Source organism: Marmota monax, unplaced genomic scaffold, assembly GCF_021218885.2.
Source record: "Marmota monax isolate L192 unplaced genomic scaffold, Marmota_monax_Labrador192_F-V1.1 WCK01_AAM20220418_F8-fsc00077, whole genome shotgun sequence".
Taxonomy (NCBI): Eukaryota; Metazoa; Chordata; class Mammalia; order Rodentia; family Sciuridae; genus Marmota; species Marmota monax.
In genome coordinates this window covers 6,032,314-6,056,379 of record NW_026694610.1, presented here as the reverse complement: position 1 = coordinate 6,056,379, position 24,066 = coordinate 6,032,314, and the positions used below count along the sequence as shown (strand labels likewise).

At 41.9% G+C, this 24,066-nt stretch overlaps 1 protein-coding gene across 9 annotated transcripts in view; it reads left to right on the top strand.

Annotated features, from left to right (window-relative positions):
- The window catches only part of Pdzd2 (PDZ domain containing 2), a 365,774-nt gene that overhangs the window by 140,248 nt on the left and 201,460 nt on the right, over positions 1-24,066 (top strand). The window contains exon 1 of one of the 9 annotated variants that reach the window (XM_046422308.2): positions 4,159-5,993. The exons of the other annotated variants lie outside the window; for them this stretch is intronic. The gene's annotated coding sequence lies outside the window, so the exon portion shown is untranslated. Of the gene's footprint in view, positions 1-4,158; positions 5,994-24,066 lie in introns of those variants that run through there. 9 annotated transcript variants of the gene reach the window in all.

Here is a 24,066-nt window from a genome sequence, read left to right as displayed (position 1 = left end):
TAACTAACACTTCTCTTTCTGCCAGTATGTCCTTGGCCACATTATGAAATGAAACAGCCTGTTCATATTGCCAAGAAGTCAGACAAAAAGATAACATTGGGAGCTAGCAAGCGTCTATATGAAGTACAAATTTATAACCACTATCATTAAAGAAAAAGTTCCGCCTATATATAGATTATGTATTGAGATACTACTTAGTGATGGTATGAGGCCATCATGAATAGCAAGATATTTAAAATCTAAATATGCACAACAGGGATGCAAATAGTTTAAAATATTCTAGCAATGTTTAAAATTATGCAATACTAAATCTAGTCCAGAATTTTACTAAACTGAATATTTAAGAGCCTGTCATGAGGGTGTTGTTTTTTTTTTTAACTTAATTGCTTATCACAAAAAGCCACATACCATCAGGAAAACACTCATTCTTCCTGGTGTGGTAAAATAGCTAGACTAATACATGGAAAACAATATAGGTACAAAATAAACTGCATGGTTTTGTTGTCAGCAATTTCTTTTGGAAGATGCTCAGAAACATCACTGAAGTTTTAAAGAGAGAGTGCTGCAGTGTTGGGAATTTGCTGTGCAGTTGGGCAAAAGTACTGCTGATTTTCATGTGAAGTAGGTTTATGGATTACATGATTTAAGGGAATGTGCTTGGTTCTGTTTCAGTAATGAAATAGAGCTACTTATCCATGAGTCACTAAAAAGGTACCAAAAATAAGGGCTACGAAAGAGAAGTCTCCTTAATTCACACTCCCACTCTCTTGTCCCTATCAATTACTGCACCCCAAAGCAACACTCTTACTGGTTTTAGAGTTCCTTTTCAAGAATTCTCTAAGCATATACAAGTGCATATTGGCTATATTTTCTCTAGTGAGAGCACACTGTCATACTGTTCTGCATCTTAACTATTTTAACTTAAAAACCTATTTTAGAGATTGTTTCAAGTCAGAAGATCATTCTGTTTTGTCTTTCACTTTTGAACAGCTATATAATAGTCCACTAAAGGTTGCCAATGTGATTTTAATCAGTCACCAATTAATGGGTGTTGTATTGTACAGTTTTCTTTTGCAGTTTTAACAAGTCTGCAGTCAATTTTATGTTCACATGTACAAATGTATGTGAAGGATAAATTCTAGAAGTGGGATCCTCAAACAGATCACTTGTTAAATTTATTACTCACATTGCAAATTGCATCCCAACTGACTTTATATATAAAAAGTACTGCTTTCCCTCATAGCTTCCCCAACACTCTAGTATCTTTAAAATATGGGATCATGCTACATGCAGAATTCTGTTTGATCCTTTTTTCACTTAACACATTTAAACATGTTCCTCCTAATTAAATGGTCTCAAGGTATGCTCTTCAATAATCTAGGCGAGCATGCTCTTTCTGTCACTGCCAGTCTTTCAATATTATACTTAACATTGCATCTAAAATGTTTGTACCATGGCCTTTTCCCCCTTTGACCGTCCTTTTTAGACACATTTCTTGGAATGACGTTATTGTGTCAAAAGGACATTTTTGTCAAATTGCTTTTCATAAATTGTTTTTACCAGATTATTCCACTACCAATAATGTTTGAGCAGCAGTATACTGAGCCATTTCCAGATTGGACATCACAAATTTACATTTATGTATGATTTTTTTAAAAAAATCTGTACTTAGTTGATCAAGGAGTTTGGTTATTTCCCCCTAAGGGTTCTCTTGTTTGTTTGCTGGAGGAAAGTAAATGTCCCCATCGTGAGCAACAGATGGAAGGATGCAGCCTCGGAGCAGAGAGCAGTTCCTGGCTGGCATCTGGCAAGGAAACTGAGACCTCAGTCCCACAACTCAAAGAACCAAACCCTGCCAACAGCTGGTGAGCTTGGAAGAGGTCCCTGAGCCCCAGATGAGATTATTGGCAGCCCAGGCTAACACCTCATGCCAGTCTTAGCAATACTGAGCCGAGAGCCCAGGCAGTCTGTGGCTGCTCCTCACCTGCGGAATTCAGAGCTAATAAGCGGGGGAAGCCCCAAAGTCTGTGCATTTATGGCACTTTGTTGTGCAGCAGGAGAAAACTAATAAAATGGAAACAGACAATAAAGTACTTAATCCCTCTCATGTCATTTACTCCTTGATTCACATGTGGAAATCTTGTCTCCCTTAGCCAGATTATAACCTCCCTGAGAACAAGACTAGTTGTGATGTTTCTCCTGCGCCAGCCCCATTATCTGCCTGCCATAGGGTCTACACTTGGGGGAGACAGGGGTCAGTGGGAGTAGCCTAACTATTCCCTGCCTCGGCTTAAACCTTGACTCAACCTGTCTAAACTTTGGTTCCCTCATCTTTAAAATGCGAATAGAATGCATCAGAAAAATCATTGGAAAAATATGCAAATGTGACCAGCAGTCACTTCTGAAAGTGGGCAGTGACAGAATCAAATTCCACAGGAGATTTGTGGGGATCAAATGAGACAATTTTAAAGCCCTTAGTGGAGTTCATCGTGGTACATGGTTGGTAGAAAAAGGCCATTTGTTTGGTATCATGTTACTCCAGCCCTTTTTCCCTACACGCACACACGCACACCCAATAGCCCCAACAGCCCCGCTTCCACCCACTGGCCATCAATCAGAGGTAGATAACCTAAATCCAGCCTTTGGCACTATTGGCAATCAGTTTTATCTCCTGGGAATTTGGAGCAACCATGCTGAAAGTTCAAGTGGAACGGGGTCCAAAATCTGGTCCAGAAAGAGCCAGAGCCACATGCACACACTAGAGTTAAAGAAGGACAGACATCAGGAGGAAACCTATTCCTTTAGAGGAACATAGAGAGATTCAGGATCAAGAGAATGTCCCCAGGTAAAAAGTATGGGATAGTGCTTCCAGGGGCCAGGGGACTTGCAGTTCCCAGCACAGGTTCCCACAGTGCCTACCCGGACTTGATTCCATGAGACTTGTGTGTGCTCACAATGTATCCTTGTAAACAGATAAACCTGGCCAAAAGGTTGCTGGTGGGGGACAAATCAGACAGCTGGTCAGGTTCTAATAAGCCCTAGCACACCAAGCCCAAGTGAGTGCTGATTCCACATAAATCTTTAAAAGAAAACTAAATTGTGTTTCTCTTCCTCCAGACCGTCCTTCATCTGTCAGCAGATGAATTCCCAGTGGCCTCTGGAGGGCACTATTCAATTAAGTTTATTGCATGGTAGCGAGCAGAGCACTGTACCGACGGAGCATTTTAGGAAGTGGGTGTTTGAAGGAATCATTACCATTTATTGAATCCCTGCAATGCGCTTGCTGGGTGCTCTGTATATATTACAGCTGAAACAATTACAATTCCTCTTTCCACCCACCAATTGTAGATTCTTTTCTAGCTTTGTTTCTTGTTTCTATAGACATGTCATTAACAGGTATCAGGCAAAAATGAAAGCTTTTATTTTTCCTTTTAATGAACAGGAAGACCTGAGGTTACTGCTTCTGTTGGGAACCGGTTCAGGTTCAGTTGGCCTTCAATTACTTGATGTACTTGGACATCATTTGCATTTTTATGGGCATGTGCTCCTTTTTAATTAGAAAAACAAGGAATTAAATGTAGCACCACTATAAAACAGAAAGAAAAAGTATTCTGCTGACATGGGTATAATTGGCTGTGACCTTCTCTCTCAAGAGGAGGTGAGGTGCTTCCTGTCTCATCTCTTTTATCCTCCCAGAGACTTGGCTGCTGGGGTGTGGGAACTGGGCAGGGCGGGGGGGGGGGTGCTTTCTCCACTTTGCCCAATACCACGGCAAACAACCACAAACCTATCTCCATCTTTTTCTTTTTCATTTCTTTTTAGTCTTTAATTGAGATATTTGGGAAACTTATCTATTCATTAGATAGTATCAATTTAATTGTTTATAAATATTGACCACAAAATTTGATCCCCAGAACCCCCCACCCCCCCACACAAATATACACACACACACACACACACACACATACACATACCTGTTGTTCACAGGAAACATCTATTACAGGTACTTTTCTCATTTAATTTTTACAACAACCCTATGAGGAAGGAGGTAAGTATTAGTTTTTTTGAATTGGCACATAATAATTGGACATACTTATGAGGTACCATATGACCTGTATACATTTTATAATAATTGTATACATTATATACAATAATTTGAACATTATATTATGATTATAATGTTCAAATCAGGTTAAACATATATATCTCATCTGCCACTTCCTAGTGATGAGAATATTTGCAATCCTTTTTTCTGGCTTCTTTTGAAGTGTGCAGTACATTAGTGTTATCTGTAGTCTCCGACTGTGCACACCAGAACTTCCTGCTCCTATCTACCTAATATAGTACCCTGCTCAACCTTTCCTCCATCCCCCTTCCCCCTCTGTCCCTGGTCTCTGGTCACCACCATTCTACTCTCAACTTCTGTGAGATGAACTTTTTAGATTCCACATATGAATGAGATCATGCAGTGTCTGTTCTTGTGCCTGCTCATTTCGTTCAGCATGTCCTCCAGCTCCATCCACGTTGTCACGAATGACAGGATTCCACCTTTTCTGTGGCTGATTAGCATTCCACCACGCACATACCAAGAGGGAAGCATTTCCGTATTATTGTCTACATGCTTCAGTGGGAAAGTGCAGGCTGAGACAGATGGACAAACCTACCAGGTTGCTAAGGGGGGGAGCCTGGGATCAAGCTCAGGTTTACCTGCCTCTAAGACCTGAGTCTTTTATGGCCAGGATGCTCTATGTACTGCTATCCATCCCACAAACAGCATATCTGTCCCAACAGAGGGCACATCCATACAAGTAACAGCATGTCAGTCCCCAGTAAGGAGCATGAGAATTCTGTAAATTTATCCTGATCCAGGCACCTCACTCCTTATTTTTGACATCACTGTCTTTCACACGTAACCACAGTAGAAGAGAAGAACCCCAAATCAAGAGGTCTGGGTTCTGAGACGCTTCTTAATATATTTATATTCTTATTCACATAAGGATATTTATTGATCACCTACTATGTTTTAGCTGTGATGCTTCCTCTCAGAGGAATACTAATGCACAAAACGTAGCAGGTCCCCTGTTGTCTGGAGCTTGCAATCTAGGCCTTGAGGAACTGCCTTCCTTTTGTAGGAGTAATTGTGACTAATAAGGATATGAAGGACTTTTTAAAGTAAACTTTCTTATAAGAGCTTTACTTAGATATAGTTCACATATTGATCAAATTTGTCCTTTAAAATGTACAAGTGGTGCTGTACATTCACAGAGTGAAATATCACCAACCGCTAAGTTTAGGATGTTCTTCTTTTTCAAAAGAAGTCCCAGCCCATTGCCAGTCGTTTCTCATGCCCTTCTTCTCCAGGCCCTGAACCACCAATCTCCTTTCTGTCTGTTAGAGATTTGCAATCCATTCTGTGCATTTCGGTTGTGATCTTCGGTCACGGGCTCCCTTCATCTAGCCTGATGCAGTCCATGTTCACTCATTTTGCAGCCTGTCTTATTAGAACTTTGCTCCTTTGTGTTGCCAAACAGTGTTCAGAGGATGTTTAGCCACAGTTGTTTGTCATCTATCAGTTGAAGGACATTGGGGTCATTTCCTCTTTTTGACTGTAACAAATAATGCTGTGAACCTTGGTGCATGCTCTCTTTTGGATGTGGTTTGTCTCTCAAGGGTTCATGTGCTGGAAGCTTGGTGCCCAAGGTGTTGGGATGGTGGAGGAACCTTTAAAAGAAGCAGTCTAGTGGGAGGTCCTTAGGTCATTAAGGGTCCTGCTCTTAGGAGGAATTAAAGTAGTTCTCATGGGACTTCTTGGAGGTCCTTTCAAGAGGATTGTTACAGAAGCCTGAGCCTGGCCCCAGCCAGCTCTCTGCCTTCCTGGATCAAAAAGAGATCTCTCACCCCCCCCCCACACACGGTCCTACAGTGATGTGATGCTATCACCAGAGGCCAAACCAGTGGGGCCATCCGAACGTGGGCTTTGAACCTCCAAAACTGTGAGTTAAATATACCTCCTTTTCTTTATAAGTAGCCTGTCTCAGGTATTTTATTATAGTAATAAAAATCTGATGAATAAAACTTACAAGTTTTCATGTGAGCATGTATTTTCCATTTTCTTGGGTGCATACCTAGGAATGGCATTGATAGTTATGATAACTTTACAGGTAACCTTTTGAGGAGCTGCCAAATTGTTTTCCAGAATGTCTGTACCATTCCCACCAGCAATATTTAAAGGTTCTAATTTCTCCCTGTGCAGATGTCTTTTCTTCCCCTGACCAAGGTTTCCCAACAATGTAGAGCCTTTGTTGACCCAGCCCAGTCACAGGATGGAGGCCTTCCTTGGGGTGATTTATGAGGTACAGAGACCCAACTCCCTTCCACTGTTTTTCCTTATCATGGATCATTAACCAGTAGAAAGAGAGATGTTCGAGGGGGATTAAACTAGATATAGTAGTGACAGTAACGTGGACATTTAAGAGTGATTGCTTGAGAAGTAAAAAGGGGTCACAGTAGTTGAATTTAGTGGTACAAAGACTAACCAAAGGGCGGGAAGAACTGTAAACTGAATAAAACTTTGGGCAAAGATAAGGGACTCCAAATAACTAACAAAAATCACTAGGAACCAATTCTGCCTTTTAAAGGAATTTGTCATTATAATAGGAGATAACTTGCCTTAAAATATAACAAAGGCCAAAATTTTCAGAGTCCAAACTAATATACTATATAAACATTTTCAAAATTTTAAAAATTATTTATTTTTTAGATTTTTTAACCTTCATTTTATTTTTATGTGGTGCTGAGGATCGAACCCAGTGCCTCACATATGCTAGGCGATCACTCTACCTCTGAGCCACAACTCCAGCCCTATTTTTTACATTTGTTCTACAACTTTTTACCATGAATAGCAAGGAAAATGAAGTGTGCAAGATGGTATTCTCTAAAACTTAAATGTAGAATTACCATATGATCTAGCAATTCTAATTCCAGGTATATATACCACCCCAAACTGAAACAAGAACTTGAACAGATATCTATACCCATGTCCATAGTTGAATTATTCACATTAGCCAAAAGGTGGAAGCAACTCAAATATCTATTGATGGATGAATGGATAAACAAAGCTGTGGAATATACATTCATATTTTTTCAGCCTTAAAAAGTGTATTAGGGCTTCCAAGAATCACAGAGGGGAGTTCAGAAATTTATTTTCTCTCAATCCTAGAGGTTGCAGGTCCAAGAGCTAGATGGGTTTCTTCTGAGGCCTTGCTGCTTGGCTACCTTTGTGCTGTGTCCTTACATGGTCCTCTGTGTGTATGTATATGTGTGTGAGTGTGTGTGTGTGTGTGTGTGTAATAAGCCACCTATGAAAGATAAGCATGTATGATTTCACTTATGTAAGGATCCTTGAAGAGCCAAATACAGAGAGAACATGGAATGGAGGTTACCGGGGGCTGGGAGTCTGGAGTTGCTACCTAATGGAAGCTGAACTAGTTTCAGAACTAGATGATGAAAAAGTGGTGGGGTTGTACTGTGCTGACGGTTGCGCGACACCATGAATGTTGTGCCTTTAAGAAAAATTAAAGTGGTGAATATTATGGGATGTATATTTTACCACAATTTTGAAAACGTACAGTAAGTACGAACTTAGTTGTGTGAGGACAGGTCTGGGTCAGAGGTCTGAGGAATGTCAGGGTCTTATAGGTCTTCCCTTGTCCCTCCACTCTACCCTCAACTCCTATACGCAGGTCTTAACCAACCCAGTGCCAGGGTGTTGCTAACACTCTTGGTTCTAGTTAACCAGTAGCCATGTCTGTACCTGGTTGATTAATAGGACAGTACAAGGCTTCCTCCCCAAGCTGGGGAAATGAGACAAATATCAAAGGTCAAGACATTTGTTGTATGCATCTTGAAAGTGACCACTGGGAGCAAAGGTGGAGGAGGAAATGTGGATACTTTCTGATTTCCTGGAACTTCTAGACACCCTGAGAAGCTGTTAGAGGAGAGCTTTCCATCTTTCCTCCTGAGCAGGGAAGCAGCACATGGGCTGGGATACCCTGATGAGACCTCAGCTGGGACCCTGGGAGCCACACTAACCTGGCTCACACTCCCCATGTGTGGACCGTGGCCATGCAGTGATGTCTGGGCCAGCCAATGCACACTGGGCCTGCATGGCCCTGCAGGGCAGGGAGAGGACAGGTAAGCTGTCTGTGGGTAGCAATGCCAAAGCAGTGGGGGTGCCTCAAAGGAAGAAGGTTCTACGGGGTGCCCACTATTTCTCCTCTGATGCACCATCCATTGTGATGGCTGGACATTTATAGGACATTTTCCAGGATGGTAAGTTTCATTTAATACAAAGTAACTTCAGGAACAAGCAGCACCAGGAGCTAAGCCAGGTTTCATTGCCAAGAAGAGGAAAGAAACAGCTCTAAGGATCTCCCTGGCCCATTGGTCCTTCTCTGTGGGTCTCCAGGTCTGGAGAAGCATGTGACCAGTTGGAGCGACTGCCCACCACTCCTCCATCACTATCTGACCACCAGTCCACCTGTCCCAGAGCTTCTTCTTGAACAGGACTCCTAGAAGCACACGTGATTTCATGACAACTAGCAACAGCACAAAGATGAAGCAGCAAAAGTTTTCTTGAGTTTATGGATACTCTTTAAAACAAATTTTGGACTACACAATAGAAATTAAAGCTAGAAAAATGGCTCTAAGCTGTGACTTTCTGGTGACATCTCTGTGTGTATCTTTCTGCTACCTAGAACATTATGTGGTACTCAACCCTGGTGACTTTTCACTTTGACATCTCAAGCCTGAAAGGGAGTAGATGGCCTCAGCTTGTAGAGGATCCAAAAAGGTGACCAGGAAGCACATCTTGAAAGATTTCTCTCACTCTGTTATTAATTGAAGGAATGATTAAAAAGAAAGATCCTGAACTTCTCAGGAATATCTATTGGTGTTTCCTAACCCTTCCCAGTCAAGAGGACTCCACCATTGATGCTTTTGAGTTAAAGAACATTCTGTGTGTCACAGTAAGACACTCCAAGACAAATATGTACACATTTTTGTGTACGTAATCCAAGGATAATGATATTAGAATTGTCATCACTGGTGTGTGGATATTATTGGTTGGATTGTTGTTACATGAGATTGCTGCAAGCTACCATCCCTCAATATCTTCTATGCCTTTTTTCTATGTGCTGTGTCACTCTATTTAAAGTTTTTATGAGTTTATGTTATAGCCTCCAGGATCCTGCCTTTTGTAAGAAGGTAAGGGTTCATCTAGGTACAGTTATATAAACTGTCTTCTTTCAATAATTTCTGGAGCTGATATTTTTTCATCATTTATACTTGGAAAATAAGAGCTTCCTTGTCTTGGACCACCATATATACCACACACATAACACATAATGAAAGCTTAGCAAGCATGTGTTGAATAAAATAAATGTTCCTTCTTAAGATGAAAGTGTGTTAATCAGCTTTCTATTGCTATAACAAATACCTAAGATAATCAAGTTATAAAGAGAAAAGGTTTATTTTGGTTCAGTTGTACAAGTTTTAGTCCGTGATCCATTAGGTCTGTCGTGGCACATCATGGTAGGACATATGGTAGAGCAAAACCACCCAACTTACAGCTGGGCAGCAGGAAAAAAAGAGAAAGAGAGCAGGGTCGCACAATCCTCTTTGAGAGTATGCCCCCAGTGACCTGCAGACCTCCTACTAGATCCCACCTCTTAAATTTCACAATCCCTCGCAACAGCGCCACACTGGGGAAACAAGCCTTTAGCACATAAGTCTTTGGGTACCATTTCAGATCCAAACCCAGAGCAAAAAGTCTTGGGTTTGTCCATTTCTATAACTGGTGCTGAGTCAGTTCCATTATTTCTGGCAGACACATCAGTCACTGAGAATGTCTTCTTAAACCCTGGAGGGTCCCAGATTGGAACTTCCATAATTGTCCACCTAAAAATAAACAGAAGTGTTGTATGTTATGTGCTTTATAATCTGCTGTGTTTGCAAAAGGGGAGGGGGCGTTTTACATTGGTGTTCCCAATTTACCAATCTGACTTGTATGTTTTAAAATAGGATAAAAGCTATTATAAAAAATAGCACACGGATGGTATTTGTGTGTGTGTATTTCTTTGATTCTATAAAGTAGGGTTAATTTTATTGTTTCTGTGTGGGGAGGAATGACTTTTACAATTTCTACAACTCAATCTAACTCCTTCCTTCTTTTGCAACCTCTGCTACCCAGGTGGCTTGGTACCCCAGTGACAAAACGTGAGGGGCAGGTGAAAAGGCTTCTGTGATCATCTCTAGAAACCTCATTTAGAGAAGGAGGCCTAATCGGTCCAAGCTTGTTTTAAAAAGCCATGCATACTAATCCACTTTTGGAAGAAGAGGAAAAGTACACTGAAGTAAATTCTCATTGTGTGATAAGAATCTGTATTGGATTTTTAAAGCAGAATACAGGAGCATAGGTCCCTCCCCACAGAATTCAGGCTCAGGTGCCTGGGTGTGCATTCTTCATGGTGAGCTAGGCAGACCCGCTTGTTATACTGATGAGAAGCTCCCAGCCTAGGAGGTGAAGGGACTCCCTCTAGATCTCAGGGAACTGATGGCAGAGCCAGTCAAAGCCACCAGGTCTCCAGACGCCACCAGCACCTTCTCGCCAGGGGGTAGCAACTCCCACCTGCCAGCTAAGAATGGTTTTTACATTTTTAAAAGGTCACAAAGAGTATGAGACAGAAACCATATGTGGCCGGCAAAGCCCAAAATACTTAATCTCTGGCCCTTTTACAGAAAAGGTTTGACAATCCCTGCTCTGTCCTTTGTTAGAGATAAAAATTTTCATAGCTTTTCTCTGGGTCGGAGGCCCTAAAAGCCCTTGATTAGAAGCTGGATAGTGAAGCTGGAGGCTAGGGTGGGTTGGTTTTGTGTTGAATTGACCAAGCCTATAATGCTTTTCCCCCGAAGTCCCTCCCTGGCACATTTCCAGGTTGGTGTGGGCCACAGGAGGTGTTTGGGTGAGATGTGGAATGTGGGAGTAAAGCAGCAGCCACACTCTCTGTGCCCAGAAGGGCAATGTGACAATGTGATGTAACTTACTTTTGGGAGTAGAGCAGCAGCTGTCTGAGCTCCTTCCCTGTCTCCGTCCTCAGCTCCCCTGGCTCTGGCCAGGGCAGAGGGTGAGGTTCCTGGGGCAATGGCTGGGCCTGCAGCCCCTACTGCCCCTGGTCTCCTTTAGCTACTCTGATTCCCAGACCAGAAGCTCCACAGATGTTCAGTTCCTTGATGATGGACACCAGCTAACCCAGTGGGTCAGCAGAATTATCCAGGCTGGAGGCTAGAGGCAGGGAGAGGGTGCCTGGCCCCTCTCTTGGTTCTGGCTCATTTTTACACATTTCGGCTTCTTCTGACTCTCCGCCCCTTGACTTCTGGATTCCCTTCCCAGTTGCCCACCTGGCTGGCCTTAAAGGTACTGCCGAATACAGACTATTTACCCAGTTCCATTCATTGACAGGGTCTCACTAGTTTGCTTATCTAGTGAGTTGCTAAGTCACTGAGGCTGGCTTTGAACTTGCAATCCTCCTGCCTCAGCCCCCTGAGCCATTGGGAGTACAGGCGTGTGCCAATGTATCCAGCCCTATAACATTAAACATTAAATTCTGTGTTTCCAGACTCTCCAGGCCTCAGGAGACCTGTAGATCTGGAAACACTACCTGTAGAGAGCTGTACAAGCCTCACTCTAGAATCAGAGTCTGGAAGACTTTGAAAACTAACCTCTTTTTGAAAAAGAAAATTGCCCAAATTCGAAGAGCTAAACACTCATGCAAATGTGCAGGTGGATTTTTAAAAATGTGTCTGGAGGCACTGTTCTCTGAAAATGGATTAAATAGGGACAAAGACTCAGCCAAGAAGTCTCTCCTTTAAAGTGTCTCTTATTCTTCAAAAGTTCATGGTTTCTCAGCAGTGGTTTTTCATTGACTTAGTAGTTCAATATCACTGTAAATTTGACTAGACCTCCCTGCCGTCCTCATGCGACAGCCCAGTCAGGGCATCCCACCCTGTTGCAGAAATCCAGCTCTGGGGCATTCACAGGACCTCAGGCCTGTGAACACAATCTGGGCCTCCCTGAGTGGAATGTAGCTGAACTCCCAGCCATTGCTGTCCCGAGTGCCCTTTACCTTCATCTTCCAAGTGGTCTCTATGGTCTGGAAGGGAGGCACAGCCTCTGCATTGCCAGCCTCTAACTTGACTTGTCTGCACACCTCCTCCAGCCCCCAGATCATCTGACTTAGGGGGACCCATAGAGCTCTCAGGGGTCCCCGCAGAGAGCAAAACAAGCATCTCTTTCTTACCTCCTCCTGCATTGTTACAAACTGCAGGAAAACAGGAAAAGGTCATTGCTTTTGAGTTCCTTCGATTTGCTTTCGATTCCCTTACTCCCTCCCAGAGGTCATCTTTGAAGACCAGCTCTGTTTATAGGGGGCGTGGAATCTTAATTTATCATTGCGGTTCTCCTGGAACCGCAGGGTTTGGAGCAAACAGTTAAGACAAATGTTTGCTTTGGTGATCCTTCATCATTTTAACCTTAGTAATGACCATGGAAGAGAAAGAGTTTGTTCCTCAATGATAAATAATCATGCAAAGGGAAAATGTGATCAACAAAGAAAACAGATTTTAGGAACTCGTTGCTGATGTTACAGAGTACATAACTTGCAGATCTTTGGGTCAGTAATGCTCATGCTCAAATTGTGAATACATTCAAAGTTTAGAACTCAGATCTACCACCCCAAAGACTGAGCTAATAGAACCTGAGCTTTTAGGCCACAGGGAGGATATAATCTTAATTTTCAAGAAGTTCATTTTATTCTGAAGGTTTCTCTGGGGTGGGGAAGGGGTACCGGAAAGTTTAGTTATAATGGTCCTTGAAAATGCTACATCTGACATATCATATTTCATACATTTGATTGAAGCAGATTATGAACTCCTATATTTACCCTGTATACATACTGCAGATTCACATTGGTATATGATATGTCAAGAGGTTTGTAATGTTTTGAACAACTAATAATAATAAAAAAAAAAAAGAAAATGCTACATCTGTGTCTTTCCACCCTGCCCCTACTGCTGTCCACTGTGGACTAGCTATTCTCATTTTTAGGAGCCTAATTTTGACTTATTTTTTAAAGTTTTCTATCAAAATGAAAAACATTTTTAAACTGTAGAACATGCACATTCAGTTCAGTAAGGCATAAAGAAGAATGTAAACGTCACCTGTCAGCCCACCATCCGGTGGTGACAACTATAGCTGCCAGGTAAATTTTCCTCTAAACTGAACATACACACACCATAGAAGCATCTGCAAGAATGGTTTGATTGGGCTTCAAGTGGCTAAGAGCAGGAACTTGCTGCATCCTGATCCTACTACTTGAGAAATGTGTGACTGTGGGCAATTTCTTAACCCCACTAAGCCAAGGTTTGCCTAACTGTAGGATGGAGTAAAGAAAAATCCATAATTCACAGAGTGATGAGAGACTAAAGGAGGATGTGCATGTGAGGGTTTATCACAGGGCCTGACACACAGCACTTAAAAAGTGAGCCATGCTGCTGTGGCACCTGCCTGTAATCCCAGCTGCTGGGGAGGCTGAGGCAGGAAGATCAGGAGTTCAAAGCCAGCCTCAGCAAAAGTGAGACACTAAGCAATTCAGTGAGACCCTGTCTCTAAATAAAATACAAAACAGGCCTGGGGATGTGGCTCAGCAGAAGAGTGCCCTTGAGTTCAATCCCTGGTTTTAAAAAAAAAAAAAAAAGCCAATATTAATTTGTAACTTTCTGTTGTCATTTAAAAAAAATGTTATAACTTGGTAAGCCTTGTGGTAGCTTTAGAAAACTACCAGTTCCCCTCCATTTCATCCTGATTTCAGTGGAATTTGCATATATTTGAACTCTTCTACACAGTTAGGTTCCTGAACCTACAATTATAGTCATTGTTCAAATAATGTTTATACACATTCACAGTTACGTGCCAGCACTTGATACATGCCAGCTCATTATAGCTCACAACACCTCTGCAAGGTAATTGTCCTTATCCTCAGTTATAGATGAGAGAATCCAGGCTGATAAAGAAGAGCTCAGATCCAAACCCAAGTCTCCCAACTCCAAGGCCTTCCCTTACTGGGCTGCTCGCCTGACACTGCCCAGTCCCCAATCAATAGCACATCCTTCCAGGGACATTGGAATAAATCTTAAAGCAGCTTTCTGGCCAGGGTCCAGCCAGTTCCCAAAAGAGCTAACAACTTTGTGCCAGGAAAGGAGGACATACCCTGGAACAGAAGTCAAGACACCTGGGTTCCAAGGTGGGAGGATCACAAGTTCTAGGCCAATCTGGGCAACTTGGCGAGACCCGGTCTCAAAATAAAAGGCTGAGGATGTAGCTCAGTGATCTTGCATGCGCAAGGGTTCAATTCCTAGCACAAAAGTAAGAAGAAAAAGAAAACCTGGGTTCCTGAAATTTTTATATCCTTCAGAGGCATTTCCATCTGTGGAGTGGGTACAATCATATCTATCTTTCCTTCCTTGTGGAATGAAGTGATATCCAGATAAAAATACAATACCTTTTTATCACAAATTTCTAATGCTTTTATGACTACTTACTAATACTTTCATTACAAATTGCAAAGTATTAACAGCAACTTATTAAGTTGCTAAGTATTAGTAATAGCAACTTACCATCTTTACCACCGTGACTGTGTTTAATGATGTCATTCATGACTCTAGTAATTCAAAATGCATACCGCCCCCTACCATCAATCCTTACACTAACAACTTTCTCTTAATCTCATTAATGTCCTTCCTTCAAGGCCCAGGCTGGCCTTGAATCTGCAGTCCTCTGCCCAGCCTCCCAAGTAGCTATGACTACAGGCATGCACTGCCACATCCAGGAACAATATGGACTTAAAGGTTGAGATGCCCCGGGGGCCTACAGAGGAAGCCAGCTTTATTCATTTCTGAGAAAATTACTGGAGGCTTTGCCTGGTCCTTTGTTTTTCCAACTAGGAGCTTCTCTAGCTGATGAAGAGTAGTGGAGAACAGATCAGAACTGAGGTCAGAGACCTGAGTGACTTTTCTGGAAGGATTTCTTGGAGTTGGAAAGTGTGGAGTAATTAGGAATAGGAATGCAATCCTTGAGGTCAGTTTGGAAGAATTGGGGCTAGACTATACCTGCTCGGTATTTCCTTAATGTGGTTCATTGACTTGTAAAGAGGAGACATTTTGATATAGCATCAGAAGAGAGCAAGTCAAGGTGAAGCACTCAGTGGAATGGTAATTGCTTGGGAAGGGAAGAGGGTCAAAGTGGTTGAACTTAATGATGCAGAAAAAGTGATCATGGAAAGAGAATTATAAACGGAGTGAGAAAGGTTAGGCAAAGGTGAGGGACTTGAAGTCAGCTATAAAGAAAATGATTAAAAGCCTCTCCTTGTAAGAAGACATCCATCAGTGAGGGACAGGGACCACAAAGAATGTTTTCAAGGGTCCCAAGTTCTGACCAGGTGATATGTTCTATTTTCTCTGTATTTACCCATTAATGAGTATAGAAGGGATTTTTTTTAATAAAGGCAAAGTATAAGTACAAATTAAGATTGTCAGATTTAGCAAATAAAATTTTTCATGTGCTATTTGGGACTTACTAGAATAAAAATTTATTCATTTTTCATCTGTAATTCAAATTTAACTGCATTTCCTGTATTTTGTCTGGCAACATGAGCCGGAACCTGTGTAGGGAAGGGTACCAGCCATGCTAGATGAAAGTTTGTAAGGAAAAGAATAGCCTCTGGGAGACTCTCCAGATTTAAATCTCCTTAAGAGTTTATTGTAGGACCTTCTGGATAACACAGTGCTCATTATTATAAAACCATCTGGTAGGGCCAGTGTGGGCTAGGCCTAGAGAGAGGTAGACAGTGGCTACATTGGATTTTCTGCTCCTAGGTTCATGGTGTCCAATGCCCAGTTCTCAGGGGCAGATTAAAGCCAAAGACTTCTGTGAGCTGGAACAAGTTTTTTTGGTCCAGGAAACAAAGAAGGAGGAGCTTGAGTATTTGGTACAGACCAGAGAGGGAGAGACGAGGATTTGGATCTGTAATGCCCTGATATTATTTCCTGGGAAAGCAAACACTGAAAAAACATCAAATCATATGCAATTGACAGGACCACGTATTAATGGGATTAAGGTTGGGTAAGATTCTGAATCAGGTTAGTTGGAGTTCATGAATGCTTCTTGCAGATGGGAGACTGTTTTATTTTACACTTAATATGTAATGAAATGGACGCAGGATATCTGAAGGGAGGCAGAGGCAACTCCACTTAAATGGGATTACCACTGGAAAACTTGCTAGGTGGTAGAAGAGGGACCTCTTACAGCTGGGGCCTGTATGGAGTCTTGACAAGATGAACTAGTAGAATGAGCTGGGCCTCAGTGAAGAAAAAGTCAGCATAGGGTATTTAGGGGACTACGAAGACTAGAATCACGTCTTCCTATGGAAGGAAGTAGAGTCACTCTATACCTTGGAACATCTAAATGTAAAAAAGAGTATAGTAATGGGTGAAGAGAGGTTTTTTTCAGGCAGAGAAGATGGAAGTAAGGGTGGAGTGAGGTTAGGGGCCCCGGTGATGAGGGATTAACAAAAGTAAATCATTTTGCACATAAAAAATTCTGACATTCAACATGCACAAACAACCCTTTACTAAAGGTTTTACCACCTGTGGCCACTGAGGCTCCAGCAATGAGTAGAACAGTCCCCCCTAATCTGTGGTCTTGCTTTCAGAGGTTTCAGCTACCTGCAGTCAGTCATGGTTTGAGAATATTAAATTAAAAATTCTAGAAATAAAAATTTCATAAGCTTTAAATTGCATGCCATTCCGAGTAGCAGGATGAAATCTCATGCTGTCCTGCCCCATCCCTCTCAGTACATAATTGTCCCTTTGCCCAGTGTATCCACACTGTATATGCTACCTGCCCATTAGTCACTTAGTAACCATCTCAGTTATCAGATCAGTTGTTGCAGTACTGCAGTACTTGTGTTAAAATTCATTATTTTACTTAACAAGGACCACAAAGTGCAAGAATAGTAATGCTGAAAATTCATAGATGACCAAAAAAAAAAAAAGCCATAAAGTGCTTCCTTTAAATGCAAAGGTGAAGATTCTTGACTTAAGGGAAGAAAACGTGTGCTAAAATTACTAAGATCTGCTATAAGAATAAATCTTCTATCTATAATATTATAGAGAAGGAAAAAGAAATTTGTGTTAGTTTTTCTGTCATACTTGAAACTGCCAATGTTATAGCCACCATGCATGATAATTGCCTACTTCAGATGGAGAAGGCACTAAAGTTTATATATATAAGAAAAACTGAGTACCTATAGGGCTTGGTACTATCTGTAGTTGCAGGCATCCACTAGGGTCTTGGAACATATCCCCTAAAGATAAGGGGATACTACCATAAAGTCCGAAGTCTGTCCCTAAGAGACTGCCAGTCTAGTGGAAAGGGGGAGCCTATAAATAGTGCAATGCCGGAGTGTCATTCCACACACCAGGGAAGCTTAGGCCAGGCTCCATCTTTCCTTGCCTGGTTTCTTATGGCAACATCCTCACCCCTCTTGCTGCCTCTGCCCAGGATATTCTCCTAAGATATTCTCCTCCTTGAAGCCCATGTGATCTTTCCAACTGGAGAATCTGTCCATACCGCTCTCCTGCTAAAAGCCCTTCAAGGATGAAGCCCAAACCACGGCCTTGTGGGCTCTACCTCTCAGCCCCTGTTCAGTTTCCACTCTCCTAACACCAGCCCCAGGCCAACCAAATTTGCAGCCAGTGTGCATTTTCTAAGGCCACAGAACATGACCTCTCCTGTCTTGGCATGAACCTTGGCACTTGCCATTTCTACTTCCTGGACTCTTTTCTTTACGGTTCATCTCATATTCACTTGTTCTAGAAGCCTTCCCTTAGCCTTTCAGGTCTAATTAGCAGCCCCTAATGGGATTCTGCCAGCTCCCTGGATTTAACATTATCCCTTAATCTCTGCCTGTCACTTCATTTGCCCACCTCGGCCTCTAAGCTTATGTTGCTCATTGGCGCCTCCTCACCTAGCATGGCACCTGGGTCAATAAAACATATTCTAAAATAAATTCCTAGTAAATTAGAATTTTTCAGGGTGCACGAAGAGACCTGCCCATGTTTTCATAGCCAATTGGGGTTCGTAAGAAAGATCTCAGAAGAAGCCATTTGGGCAACTCTCAGAGATCCCAAAAGGAGGTGATTTATCAAGAAAGCCTTCACAGTAGGGGGGATTTTTGAGCCCAGTGTTGAAAGATGAATGGATGTTTGCCTAGCCAGGGAAGGGGACCCACCTGAGCTGCCTGCTCAACAGTTGTCAGGTTCTTTTGTTCAGCATTAATAGCCTTAAATTATCAGGAAAGATTGAGAACTACCTGTCCCCTGACCATAACCTTACTACCAGGTGGAAGGTTACCAGGAATGCAAATCCTTGACTCTGGCCATATGAAGAGTATTAGTGACCAGTCACAGAAATAACCCTACCTCCTTTGTAAGTCTGGAGATATCACCAATCAGCCCCTTCCCAGCAGGTTCACTCTGAAGCTCATGCAATAGCCCCCTGAAGGAAGAATCAGCTGACCTTATCATCAGAATCCTGCCTTACTGGGGGACGCTGGTCTCATCGCCACAGCTGAAGTCAACACTAAGAAGTATGAGGAAGCTGGTTCCCTGATTCTCACAGCCCAGCAGGCAGGGACAGGGGTGTTTGTATGAACTTTCCTAACCAAATTACCTTGAAAATTTTCATGCCACAAATGAGAAAAATTTGTTTCCAACTTCCATTTTGTTATCTACAGAACCTGCTGTAGATGTAGATAATGGTATTTCAAGAATTTGATGCAACCGTGGAATGTAGACTCCTGACAAATGTCCTTCACACGTCAGTTCACAGTCTCTAAAGTGTGGAGTGTGGTTGACACTGCTTGACATCACACAGCGTGCATCAAAATATTTTAAAGTAGATTTCAAACAAGATGAAGAGTGAGTAGGGACACTCTAGGCAAGGTGATAGCCACCAGCAAAGCACGGGAGTGAATTCATGGGTAAACTTGTCTTAGCTGGTGTGAGTTAAACCCATGTATGTAGAGCTCTGAAAACTTAAATGTTAGAGATTTGTTTACATTAAGGTCCATGTGAATGACTTTCTTCATGTGTACAGTAGGAATAATAATAGTACCTGCCATATGGGTTTGGGGAGGAGGATTACAAGAAAAAAAAAAAGAGAAGAATTCAACATGATGCCTGGTACCTAGGAAATGCCCAGTAATCATTAGCCATGGTTCTTTTTTATCACCATCGTCATTGTTAATATTAGGGTAGTAATAGTTGTTCTCCCAGTGCCTACCCCTGTACCTGGTTCACAGTAAGCACTCAATAAGTAGTTGCAGGAATGAATGCATTTGGAAGTCTCCTGGCTTATACTCATTCATTTGGCAACTATTTCCTGGGCAGCTGTATGTGCCAGACACAATTCTAGGCCCTGAGAATAAAACAGTAAGCAAGGCCACATGACCTTCCCCTAAAAAAGCTGCTAGTCTACAAGGGTTACAAACAAGTGCACAGGCAGCAAGGCTGCTATGGGGTCTGAAGAAGAGCCCTGAATATATTCAAGAGGAAGGTCAAGATGGGCCCCCTGACTTGGGCATGGGAAGGTGGTTAGAGTAGGGAGAACAGCCCCAGCCCAATGTGTACAGAGGCCCCAGGGAAGAAAGAACTTAACTTGCTTTCACCAGCTCTGGGCAGGCAGTTAAATATCTCCCCGAGAGGCTTAAGAATGACTGGAGACTAAGGTTTTAAGTTCTCTCATATACAGCTGTACCAAAACCACCTGTGTTTTCTGACTGTAAAAGATACATCTAGAAGATATGGTCTTCAAATCTAGAGAATGGGGGATGCAAGAATGGGGGATTCTCTCTCTTCCCCTCCCTCCACACCCCCTTTAGTCTTCTGGTTAATGTAGTGTGATTTGTGCTCTATCTAAGAATGTTGGCCTTTAATCTTAAGTTTCCAGGTCTCTGACCCCATTTCACTGACCCTGTTGAAATCTACAGGTCATGACTGGACCATCTTGCTGCTCCCACATGTTTTCCCATCAGCAGCAGGAGAGTTCTTTGGCTTGAGGCTGCTGGAGGCTCCAGGTTGTGTGGTTGTGGTTGGAGTGGGTGGTGGACAAGGGCTGAGAGATTGAACAAATCCCTCCATGACCTTCTGGCTCTTTTGCTATATTTGTTCTTTGAAGCTGGGTGAAAATCAGCTGGGGAAGTTTTCACAGCTTAATAGTGCGTCACTGCAGATGCCACCAATAAGGAGGAGCTGACCTTTGCCCAAGTGTGTCAGTTCTCCTAGGATCAACTTCGACATCCCTTGCATTGGGCTCAGGCTCCCAGTGTGAGATTGGGTTCATTTCAGAATTCCCTTCTGGGCACTGGGTATTGGACGGTTCTGGTATAGATAAATTAACTCCCACCCAATGCCCTGCCATCACAAGACCACCCTCAATTAAGTGTTTCCTGCAAAGGATCCTGGGAGTGGCAGTCATTCAGCCCTTTCTTTCATGTTTACTCAACCAGTATTTACTGAATTCCTACTAGAAGCTTGGTGCTGTAAGAAAAGAGAAAGAAGATGGGAATTTACATTTTTAATAGATTTTTAAGAGCTTTTAGCGGTTTCTCCACCTCTGCATATTTACATTTCGAACTGGATAATCCTTTGGGAGGCTGTCCTGTGCTTTATAGAATAAGAAGGGTTTTGTGGGAAGTTCGTAGGTCAATGGGGTTGTGAGATCCCATCCTGTTCCTCTCTTTTTCCTTCCTTTCTATAAGGTGAGCAGTTTGTCCACCACACACTCCCCACCATTGTCATCTGGCACCCCCACCAAAATCCTAAAAGCAATGGGTCCCCTCAGTCATGGACTGAAACCTTTAAACCATGAGCCAAAATAAATCTTTTCTCTTTATGATTCATTCTCTCAAGCATTTTGTTACAGTGACAAAAATCTGACTAACATACACTCTTAAGATTGTAATAAGGATTTATTGAGGAATAGATGAGTGATGTGGCACACACCTATAATCCCAGCTACTTGAGAGGCCAAGGCAAAAGGATCCCAAGTTCCAGGCCAACCTCAGCAACTTAGTGTGACCCTGTCTCAAAATGCAAAATATAAAGAGTGGGGAATGTAGCTTAGTTGTAGTGTGTCTCTGGGTTCAATCCCCAGGACCACGAATAAAATGAAATAAAAATTAAAATGTAAAGAGCCTAGGGAAGAATTTGGCTTCCAGCAAGTCGTCAGTAGATGTTAACTATTTTGTACTTGATTCTGTTGGACTTCAGAGTTTAGAATCTATACTATTAATAATAGTGACTTTTGAATCAAAGCCTGCAACTCCTCCTCCTGTATTTATGGCAAAAACACAGTAGGTATCTTTGGGTTGGAAACCAACCTCTGGTCCCATGCACTGTTTCCAGGGTACCAGTGTCAAATGGCTCAGCCCCTGTTGGAGCTGTGGGCTGTGCAGCATTGATGACATCTTCCCAACCTAGATTCAAAGGGGCAAAGAGGAGGCACCAGCATCTGTTGAGACATCTGCACACTCATCCATCCCTTCAACCAACTTTACCAAAGATCTTTTTGATTCTGGGCATCATGTTTCTATTAAGTGCATCTGGAATGCCAGTAAGTCACCACTCTGTCCATGTGTTAACTGAAAGTTTATTGGGTAGAAATGTCATTGTTTAGTTTCAGGACAATTCGAACTTATTTATGTGGATTGTGTCAAAATACTGAGGTTTCTTTTCGTGCTTTGCTTGATGTCACAGTTGGGCTTTGTATGTATGGAGATCCCATGGCCTGGATGTGGTTGGGGATCTCCTGGGAATTTCCGCTTTCTTCCTCTCTCCAGCTTTTTATAGCTACATAAGGTTCAGATCTATTAACAAACACTTTTATAATTACGCCCTTCTCTGTTTATGGACTCAGGATAAATCGTCTTGATGGGAAAATATCTATCCTTTGGAGTAATTTAGATCAAGACTTTTTAGTTTTTGTTTGCATGTGGTTCATTTGCCCTTCTAAAAATCATTTTGATGTCTGTTTCGTGAATCATCTACTGTGGATAAATTACAGTATTCAATAAGCCTCATTAAAAATCTCGTCTTGACCTAAAAGTAGTTGGCATAAAGAAAATATGTGACCCATCCATATGCTTTCTCATGGAGCTAAATCAAAAGAAATAGTTGAGGGCCGGAGTTGTGGCTCAGTGGTAGAGCGCTTGCCTAGCATGCGTTTGATCCCCGGCACATAAACAAATAAAATAAAGGTATTGTGTTCATCTACAACTAAAAAATATATATATTAAAAGAGAAACAGTTGAGTTTTAAGATTCTTAGGGGACACCCATAGGGGACTCCCTGGAAATGATCAACCAGGGCCTTGGCCACCAGCGTGTTGGAAAAGTTTAGTTCAGCTCAGTTTGTTTTGAGCATCACAGTCAGAATACACTTGTATTCATAAATTCAACAGTCACAGAACCATTATATGCAAGGTGAGACTATTTATGGATAAATTTTTCTATATGTTACTAAATTTCAATTTTACTAAAACAGACGTGACTCTCATTTGGATTTTTCAGCCCTGTGGAAGACAGGCATACACCCTCTGAATCAGAAGGTCAATTCCATCCTTCTCTGTTATACTGGGAAAAATTGACTGTGTTCCTCCAGTAATATAAACATGTAGAAGACTTGACTTTTAGTCCACTTGGGCCAAGAAGCACGAATTATTTCCCCAGTGTTTCCTCCCTCTGAATAGCTAAAAATGTTTAATGATGGGAGGCAGTGTTTTAATTAAGTACACCCTTTTGAGTCAGACTAAATGTGTTTGAATCGGGACTCCCAACATTTACCAGCTGGGTTTCTTAACCTCTTGGTGACTCAGTTTCTTTGTGTTAGAATAAAGCTAATAATTATTTCCACTTCACAGAGCTACTGCAAGAAAATAAATGAGAAAGGTAGCCTACATGAAATAGATTGGGCACTGTGCCCAACATAATTATAGTAAGAGCTTAATAATTCATAGCTATTATTATCATTATCATCATCAACTAATATTTCTTTGCCCACACAAAAAGCAATGCTTCCTGTATACTGAAACATAAATTTGAGAGTGTATCTATGAGATCTTCTTATCATCTATCCAGTATGTGAAGTTGGGCATATTTTTAGAGGTACCCATTCCAATAAAGACACAGGCTCAGTTTGGAGATCATTACATTCTTGGGGCACCTTGTTTGTGAGTTAGGAACACAGAGATTCAAGGTCCTTGCTCCTACATGGATGGAATAACTATCATTCAAGAAGGGGATAGAGGTTTTTCTTTAGCATAACTTCTGCATAAACAGGCAAGACTCAGATGACATCTACATGAGGTCTGCAAAGGAATGGCAAATGAGACTGTTCTGATGTCAAGTCAGTTACCATTAGGACAAGCAAGATAAATCTGACCCAGATTTAAAGTGGTATTTTGAGTCTCTTACCTCTTCTGTCCTCTGGAGAGATGAAGAACAGCTGGTCGGTATCCTCTGTATAATAACCCTTCAAATAGAAGACTGAGTTTGCCTTTAGGTACTTTTCCTCTCCAGACTAAACAACTCCAAGTCCTCTAACCTTTCCTCATAGATTCTATTTTCTGTCTCTTTAATCATTTAGGTTCTCCTTTGGAAACTTTCCAGTGTCTCACATCTTCCTTAAAACAAGGTACCTCAAAAGGGACATACCTCCTCATAAGATTCTGTCTGCTACCAAATTCTTTATGACAGGATAGGGAGCAGTGGGGTATTTCCCTTCCGTGTCACCAGTGTGAACACCCCAGTGTTGGGTTGCCTGTTTCTTATCAATATGGGGTGCAGATTCCCATTTCATGCATGATCTTCCATGATCCCCATGATCCTCACCACT